Source organism: Oncorhynchus mykiss, chromosome 3, assembly GCF_057628025.1.
Source record: "Oncorhynchus mykiss isolate SJ-2025 chromosome 3, ASM5762802v1, whole genome shotgun sequence".
Classification (NCBI taxonomy): Eukaryota; Metazoa; Chordata; class Actinopteri; order Salmoniformes; family Salmonidae; genus Oncorhynchus; species Oncorhynchus mykiss.
In genome coordinates this window covers 37,472,271-37,479,838 of record NC_143024.1, presented here as the reverse complement: position 1 = coordinate 37,479,838, position 7,568 = coordinate 37,472,271, and positions in this window count along the sequence as shown.

Genomic DNA, 7,568 nt, shown 5'->3' with positions numbered 1-7,568 from the left:
GTAAATATTTTCTTAACTCTTTCTTGAACTACATTGTTGATTAAGGGCTTGTACGTAAGCATTTCACGGTCTAAACCTGTCGTATTCGGCGCATGTAACAAATAAAGTTTGATTTGACTTACTACTTTTTAGCTACTTTGCAACTACTTAACAAGTTATCTAACCCTAACCCTATCCCATAGCCAAGCTAACATAAGTCAACATTAGTGTTAGCTAACGTCAGTCACAACAAATTGGAATTTGTAACATACACTATAGACACTACATGACCAAAAGTATGTGGACACCTGCTGGTCGAACAACTCATTCCAAAATCATGGGGTTGGTGCCCCCTTTGCTGCATTAACAGCTTCCACTCTTCTGGGAAGGCTTTCCACTAGATGTTGGAACATAAGTGAGGTTGGGCATTGATGTTGGGGGATTAGGCCTGGATCACAGTCGTCGTTCCAATTGATCCCAAAGTAAGTTCGATGAGGTTAAGGTCAGGGCTTAACAGACTGACAGGCCAGTCAAGTTCTTCCACACCAATCTCGACCAATGATTTCTTTGTGCATAGGGGAATTGTCATGCTGAAACAGGAAAGGGCCTTCCCCAAAAAGTTGGATGCACAGAATCATTTATAATGTCATTGTATGCTATAGTGTTAACATTTCCCTTGGCTGGGACGAAGGGGCCTAGCCCGAACCATGAAAAACATCCCCAGACCATTATTCCTCCTCCACCAAACTTTACAGTTGACACTATGCATTTGGGCAGGTAGAGTTCTCCTGGCATCTGCCAAACCTAGATTTGTCCGTCGGAATGCCAGATGGTGAAGTATGATTCATCCCTCCAGAGAACACGTTTCCACTGCTCCAGAGTCCAATGGTGGCAAGCTTTACACCACTCCAGCCGATGCTTGGCATTGCGCATGGTGATCTTAGGCTTGTGTGCGGCTGCTCGGCCTGGAAACCCATTTCATGAAGCTCCCGACGTACAGTTATTGTGCTGACATTGCTTCCAGGGGCAGTTTGGAACTCGGTAGTGAGCGTTGCAACCCGAGAACAGATGATTTTTATCTACGCGCTTCAGCACTCAGCGCTCCCGTTCTCTGAGATTGTGTGGCCTACCACTTCACGGCTGAGCCTTTGTTGCTCCTAGACATTTCCACTTGACAATAACAGCTTGCAGTTGACCAGGGCAGCTCTAGCAGGGCAGAAATTTGACGAACTGACTTGTTGGAAAGGTGCAATCCTATGACGGTGCCACGTTGAAAGTCACTGAGCTCTTCAGTAGGGCTGTTCTACTGCCAATGTTTGTCTATGGATATTGCATGGCTGTGTGCTCGATTTTATACACTTGTCAGCAATGGGTGTGGCTGAAATAGTCTAATCCACAAATTTGAAGGGGTGTCCACATTCGTAACATATTGTACGAATTGTAATTCGTAACATATCATACAAAATTGATGATGGACATCCACAAATGTATACATACCATACGAAACCTAACATATCATACTAATTGGAGTATCCCTGATTTACCTTTACTATGTTATGTCTACCCTTGAGTCCAGGTTGACAGAGGGCATTTCTAATTATTTCTGAATTATTCATTTGCCTTCCAATAGTCTACCTCTTGTCGGGTGGGGTGAGGTAAATAAGAAACCACTAGATGGCACTACATACTCTAAGTGAAAAGTATGTAGTGTGTTGATAACATCAGTTGAGGAGGCTCTGTGTGTGTGTGTGTGTGTGTGTGTGTGTGCGCGCGCTCGTGCGAGATAGAGAGAGAAAGAAAGAGGCATCTACATAGGTGTAGAGAGTGAATGTCTCTTGTTATATGTAATATATGTATTTCAGCAGTTCCCGCTATTTCAGTTAAATTCCGAGGCGTATTTCCATCAGTAAGACATAGTGTAGCCTACTTGGTAAGCAACGAGTTTATAATGAATGCTTCATCAGAAACCCCCTAGAGACAGGCCAGGGCATGCAGAGATTATGCCTCTTCCAGACCCTGACTTGCTACAGTATCATTCTCTGAATCAGACAGCTGTTTTATGTCTATTATAGCTACATGGAGATACTTTTACAGACTAAACCTCCCAGACCAGTCAGACTGTCAGCAGCATGTTCTGCCCTGCACAATACATTTCCATCTTTAATTATGTCTTTGTAACAACCGTCCCAATAGTAAAATGAGTAGCCCCCTCATCAACATTTTGTGGTCATTTTGAAATGGATCTGGTCGCATCTCAGTGTTTTGTCAGCTTTATGAACTGCATTCATCATTGTATTCAGTTGCCATTGTGCTATGCTAAGTCAGCCATTTATAATGGTCAATTGTGCTATGAGTAAAACATTTTGGGATATTCTGAAAGAAACCTTTCTATTTTTTCCCCCTGGTAGATTCCCAATATCCTGTGGTCGAAGGAGGATGGAACCTCAGGTCTTGACACAGACAGAGGAGGTCATAGGTCACAGCTGCAATTTATTGGGGTCAGACGTAAAGTGGAGGGTATCCCCTTACACAAATATTTATCTGCATGTGGGAGAGTTTACCCACGCAGTTGTTGTGGTGGCCTTTTTATTTGGGCCCATCAGGACAGCTGACAGGGGAGGCTAAAGGCAACAGGAAACCTGATCCAGGCCATACAGCCCCTGTAAAGGAGTTGACCCAAATGCCCCTATAAAGCTGAGATAGAGCACTGTGTTCAACCTTTGCCTTTTCAGCTGTGTCTTAGAGTAGTGCTCGCCATTGTATCCAGTGTCATTTACAGCTACCAAGCCCTCAAGGTTCGATTGTATCAAATTATTGTGGGTTTTTGTTAAAGCTGTCAACCTGAGAGGCCACTGTTGACCCTCTGTTTAAGTGCACATAAACATATCCCACTTAACCCCACGGTAAGTGTAGTGGAGAGTGCCAAAGCAGAGAACTGTCAACGGTGCCTAATTGCTATATTGACTGAACACAAACAAGTGAATAGCCCAGACCAATCATGCTGTGAAACCAAGAGATATCTCTGGTAGCTGTAGGTGTACTGAAAGAAAGAAAAACATCCAAAGCTAAATACAGATGGAGAATACAAAGAACAACTGACATCTGATGGTATATGTGTGGACTGTGGAGGTGGGCTGTGGAAATGGTTCTCCCATTAACTGCTTGGGTTCATTACTAAGCTGTCTCCTATTTCCTTCCCAGCCATTCTCCTCCAGCTCAACTCCCTGTCTGCTTGGGCCACAGCCCATCTCTGACCGCGTTCCAGGTCCCACCGTCTGTTTTTAACGTTGTTTAAGCTCGGTCATGAAAGCGACTGGGTCCTAGATCCAGCCATTCCCCAACATCCCTTCAACTGTCTACCCTCTCACCCCTCCTCCCTTAAGTAGGCCTACTTTTATCTTTGTCTGGAAACAGGATGTTTGGTCTTAGAAATAAAAGAAGCAACACATGCAACAGTGGAGAAGCCGTCGCTCGCCTCGACTGGGATTGGTTGCGTAGTTAATTGAGACATTACTGTGCAGCCGTATTCATTGATCTGGCCAAGGCTTTCGACTGTCAATCACCGCATTCTTATCGGCAGACTCAGCAGCCTTGGTTTCTCAAATGACTGCCTCGCCTGGTTCAGCAACTACTTCTCAGATAGAGTTCAGTGTGTCAAATCAGAGGGCCTGTTGTCCGGACCTCTGGCAGTCTCTATGGGGGTGCCACAGGATTCAATTCTCGGGCCGACTCTTTTCTCTGTATACATTAATGATGATTCTCTGATCCACCTCTACACATACTTCTGGCCCTTCTTTGGACACTGTGTTAACTAACCTCCAGACAAGCTTCAATGCCATACAACACTACTTCCGTGGCCTCCAACTGCTCTTAAATGCAAGCAAAACTAAATGCATGCTCTTCAACTGATTGCTGCCCGCACCCGCCCGCCCGTCTAGCATCACTAATCTGGACGGTTCTGACTTAGAATATGTGGACAACTACAAATACATAGGTGTCTGGTTAGACTGTAAACTCTCCTTCCAGACTCAGATTAAGCATCTCCAATCCAAAATAAAATCTAGAATCGGCTTCCTATTTCGCAACAAAGCATCCTTCACTCCTGCTGCCAAACACCCTCGTAAAATGTACTATCCTACCGATCCTTGACTTCAGGCGAAGTCATTTACAAAATAGCCTTCAACACTCTACTCAGCAAATTGGATGTAGTCTATCACAGTGCCATCTGTTTTGTCACCCAAGCCCCATATACTACCCACCACTGTGACCTGTATGCTCTCGTTGGCTGGCCCTCGCTTCATATTCGTTGCCAAACCCACTGGCTCCAGGTCATCTATAAGTCTTTGCTAGGTAAAGCCCCACCTTATCTCACCTCACTGGTCATCATAGCAACACCCACCCGTAGCACGCGCTCCAGCAGGTATATTTCATTGGTCACCCCCAAAGCCAACTTCTCCTTTGGCCGCCTTTCCTTCCAGGTCTCTGCTGCCAATGACTGGAACTAATTGCAAAAATCACTGAAGCTGGAGACTTATATCTCCCACACTAACTTTAAGCATCAGCTGTCAGAGCAGCTTACTGATCATTGCACTTGTACATAGCCCATCTGTAAATAGCCCACCCAACTACCTCATCCCCATATTGTTATTATTTATTTATTTTGCTCCTTTGCTCCCCAGTATCTCTACTTGCACATCCATCTTCTGCACATCTATCACTCTATGGCCTATTTATTGCCTTACCTCCCTAATCTTACTACATTTGCACACACTGTATATATACTTTTCTATTGTTTTATTGACTGTACGTTTGTTTATCCCATGTGTAACTCTGTTATTTGTGTCGCACTGCTTTGCTCTATCTTGGCCAGATTGCAGTTGTAAATGAGAACTTGTTCTCAACTGGCCTACCTGGTTAAATCATTTTTTTTTACAGAATTATTATACAAGACCTAAAGTGAAGTAGCAGTATGATGAAGTGCTCAATGTCTGGAAATAGTTCTCCGTGGTGATCAAAGGGTCAAGGGGAGGTTCATTTCCCCAGTGCATTGGGTTTAAGTAAGCACTTTCCTCCTTCAATTCAGTGAACAGATTTCAGTGTAAATCAGGGTGCTGGGTCAATGTCATATTTAGATGTCATGTCAGAAAGGGTGGAACACCGTATGCATATTTAAAAAGGTCAGAGGTCAGCAACTGACATGAGACCTGATGAAGACATATTTTAGGTTGTTTCTGGAGCACAAGCCGTGTGTGGGTTCTTTTTTTATTTCCTGTAAGGCACCAGAAGCAAGGTCATGTATATCAACAGCTTTAATACTGTCTTGTGAAATAATGGAACTATTTCCATAGTTTTCACCATGTTATCTAATAGCCTTCCATCCTTTTTGTCTGTATAACAATTGAAAATCTGCTCAGCAGTACCTCCTCCTTGGCAACTGATTATAATGAGCATCACTTTCTCCATTTCTCTATAGTGCCATCTTTCTATCAATAATCAGAAGTGGGCTGGGCATGTGAGCCCATGTCTGGATGCGTGTGTGGCTTTGGCCTCTGGAGTGGTTCCCTGTTGCAACTTCACTGGGCTACAAGGACAAGTTCAGTCCGGTAATGGTCCTATAAGGCCACTAGAGCTATCCGTTACTTTTCCTACTGCCATGAATCATGGAGCCTGTTCTGTAGTTTATCTTTAGTATTTTGCTTCCTTTGTTTTGTTCTGTTGGTGATTATAGTTAAAACTGTGTGTGCTTTAGTAGTAGGCTTTACACTGTTTTTGAAAATATTGTTTGTGAGAGGGCCGCGTTTTGTGTCACACAAATTAGGTGCTAAAAGTATAAATAGCAAAACCATGTTGTGTGTACATGAAGTTGTGCAATCAGGGTTTGGAAGTGGAGGTCGAGGTAATTACACACCAGTGTTCCATTAGCTATCAGATTTCCCACAGCAGGTATAGGAAGTAGTATAATTTCCTCCTCCCTCCATGCATGCATAACTGATTGTAATGGGGAAAATTGCCCAAAATGAGGTTGTGTTTAGATTAAACTATTAAATTGTCAATTACCTGTATTTGTTAATGGGTCAGATCACTTATTCTTTCCCAAGATTAGACTTATACATGATTATATATAGTGTTTACATGGTTGAAAAACTAAGTGATTAGGAATGCACGATAGAGATATGAACTAATTACTTGTTATGGGAGAGAAACTTCATGAGGGGAGTAGCTGTGTTTTACCTGATAGATTTTCCAGACTCTCACAGGTTGATGGGGGTTTCTCCCTCTGCCTGAGAGTCAAAAGGAGAAAGCCTTGGACAAGATGGTTAGGGAATCTTTCTCCAGCAGAATATAAAGGTCATCATGTGAAAACCATTCTGACTTTCAGAAAAAAATATCACCCATCTGATTGGTTTGTCTGTTTTTCCAAAGCTCTTTGAGCCGACTGAAAATCCTCCCCATTAAGATATCAGTCCTGTCTTTATAGCATAATTTTGTGTTATGTAATTTCAACAGTTCTCAAACAAATGTCAGTGTGGGATTTCCATGTGTTATTGAATGATGTCCACAGCTATGTTAAAATGTCAGTCTTTATAAACACAATTCAACAGCTGGTTTCTGGTGATCTGACTCCTTTTTGTCTCGCACACATCACTGCACAGATTTGCCTTTATATCATAGGTTAAACTGGGGCTCAGCAATGAATAGCATTTCCCATTTTTCACAATGTAGGATCTTAATTTGATCACTATTGTTGTTGAGAATTTCCCCATACATCAGGAAAATCAAACATGTAGTGTATGTGAGATATATTTTTTTTTCTAGCATTAGTAATTTCCACTTTTAAAATTTCAGACTCGATTTGCCATAACAAAGAAACATATCAGCCCCTACAAAACATTTCCATATTACAATCCACATGATGCTGCATGATTATTTTCCTGCTGTAGCAAACTGGCTCAAATTAAGATCCTACATCTGTGTATAAACAATTAAAACTGAGCGATCATTGTCGGGTCAAATCCAAACACTGAAAGAGATCTTGGAATGCAGTAAGTTATGGTTGCACAATATACCGTTTAGAGTGAGCTATATTGGCCTAAGTGATATCTGGCCTATCCAAAATCTCACTCTTTGGCCGAGTCATTTTCCTGAAAGATACAGTATGACCATCTGGTTTAGTGGATTGGAGAAGTGACTAAACATCCCATGACTGCATAGTGGATGGATTATTGTATACTGCAGAATAATGAGCTCGGTCAGGTTCAATCAACTAATGGTATTGTCATACATTTTAGTGCTAATATTCATTTCCATAGTTGTTTTTGTTTATTATGCATTTGTAAATGTGATAGTGTACAACAATGTCATCCACTCAGCAGCAACAGCCGTGACAAAAGTATGTGTTTTGGGTAGAGTTCAGTTTGTTGAGTGGTAATTACAGTCCAGAGGAAAAATTAATAATGACTAATAACACTACCAAGAACAAACATTGTAATAACAGTCCATTATTTTCAACAACAACAAAAAGCATACATTCTACTTTTATTTCATTAATTTAAGCCTACCATTTTTACATTTGCTCAAAATGGAAAGCT